We start from the raw sequence: 2494 nt of genomic DNA, 5'->3' as shown, positions 1-2494 counted from the left end.
TCCCCCTCCCTCTCTCCCTCCCTCCCCCTCCCTCTCTCCCTCCCCCACCCTCTCCCTCCCTCCCCCCTCCCTCTCTCCCTCCCTCCCCCTCCCTCTCTCCCTCTCTCTCTCTCTCACTCTCCCTCCCCCTCCCTCTCTCCCTCCTACCCTTCCATAGCTCACTCCATCCCTCTCTCTCCACCCAGTCTAGTCCGAGTTGTACTAATAAGAGTAGTGTGAGGCACATACACTCACCTACCAGTACACAACTGGTCGACCATCGTTAAAGTAACGTCAGACTGTGACACACAGCTGGATACTTCCTCAGCCCTCAGGTGAAGAGACATTCCAGTCTAGTACAGATGTTAACTCTAGACACGGTTTATTTTAGGGGGGGACAATCTCATCCTGCATCTGTGTCTAAATGCTACTCCCCATAACTACCCATGGTAACCCCCCTCCCCAGCTAATCCCCCCCCACCCCCGCACCCCCATTCATTAGAGAACTGAGACTAGACTTCCCATAAACCATCACTACAGCCACCCGCACAGCAGGACAGGCTGCTAAACATCCTACACACACAGACACACACACACACACCGTGACACGTACCCAAACTCACATACTCAAACACACACACGACAAACATAGATTAGCACACGCATACACACCTTGACAAGACACACCCTGAAGAAAACGTAACCCTGCCATCATCCAGACAGTCCCTTTACAAAGCAGATTCAACACTAATACAGAGAGACGGAAGAGGAAAAAGTCAAGAGAAAGAGAGAAAAGGAGAGAGATGTAGCTGTCTTACCCTCCACAGTGACCCAGTGTATGTCTGTGTGTGTACACGTTGGAGAAAACCCCCAATGCCTCCCTCTTCCTTCCTCCCTCCCTCCCTCCCTCCCTCCCTCCTTCCCTCCCTCAGTCCCCGTAGAGCTCTCTCTCACTGATGAAGGGAGTGTGTGTATGTGTGTTTGAATGTTTGTAATGAGAGGTACTTCCTCTGCTGTGAAACTGAAAGACAGGAAAAGGCGGAGCCTAGTCTGGACTTCCTTTCTCCCATTTACACACACAAATGCTGACATTATACAGGTAACTGCCAAAATAAAGGAAACACCAACATAAAGTGTGTTAATAGGGCGTTGGACCACCACGATCCAGAATAGCTTCAATGCATGTTGGTATAGATTCTACAAGCGTCTTGAACTCTGTTGGAGGGATGCCATACCATTCTTCCACCACAAATTCCATTATTTGTTGTTTTGTTGACGGTGGTGGAAAACGCTGTCTCAGGCACCGCTCCAGAATAGCTCATAAGTGTTCAATTGGGTTGAGATCTGGTGATTGAGACGGCCATGGCATACGGTTAACATCATTTTCATGCTCATCAAACCATTCAGTGACCACTCGTGCCCTGTGGATGGTGACTATGGGGCATAGCAGCCAAAATAATGGCCTGCCCAGCATTTTTATACATGTTAAATGCTTAATTAACTCAGGAACCACACCTGTGTGAAAACATCTGCTTTCAATATACCTTGTATTCCTCATTTACTCAAGTGTTTCCATTGTTTTGGCAGTTACCTGTATATGCACTATTATGTGTGTGTGTGTGTGTGTGTGTGTGTGTGTGTGTGTGTGTGTGTGTGTCACCTTCTCTCCCTCTGTGTCCATATCTTCAGATGCAGGTCTCAGTCTGATGGGCTGGTCTTTAAAGATGTCACCGAACCCGAACCCTCGAACCTAGAGACACACATTACCACTACTATAGTTAACACAACTACACTATTGCTAACTATAGTTACTACTACTATAGTTAACACAACTGCACTATTGTTAACTATAGTTACTACTACTATAGTTAACACAACTACACTATTGCTAACTAGTTAACACAAATACACTATTACTAACTATAGTTACCACAAATACTGTTATAACACATTCAATTTATCATGACACTGTTATTAAACTACACTTACCACGAAATATAAATATATATATAATATATATATCTATATCTCACACACACACACACACACACACACACACACACACACACACACACACACACACACACACACACACACACACACACACACACACACACACACACACACACACACACACACACACACACACACACACAACCATTCAAAAGTTTGGGGTCACTTAGAAATGTCCTTGTTTTTGAAGGAAAAGCACATTTTTTGTCCATTAAAATAAGATCAAATTGATCAGAAATACAGTATAGACATTGTTAATGTTGTAAATGACTATTGTAGCTGGAAACGGCTGATTTTTTATGGAATATCTACATAGGCATATAGAGGACCATTATCAGCAACCATCACTCCTGTGTTCCAATGGCACGTTGTGTTAGTTAATCCAAGTTTATCATTTTAAAAAGCTAATTGATCATGAGAAAGCCCTTTTGCAATTATGTTCGCACAGCTGAAAACTGTAGTCCTGATTAAAAAAGCAATACAACTGGCCTTCTTTAGACTA

Source organism: Salmo trutta, chromosome 2, assembly GCF_901001165.1.
Source record: "Salmo trutta chromosome 2, fSalTru1.1, whole genome shotgun sequence".
In the NCBI taxonomy this organism is placed as follows: Eukaryota; Metazoa; Chordata; class Actinopteri; order Salmoniformes; family Salmonidae; genus Salmo; species Salmo trutta.
This window is presented reverse-complemented; position numbering follows the sequence as displayed.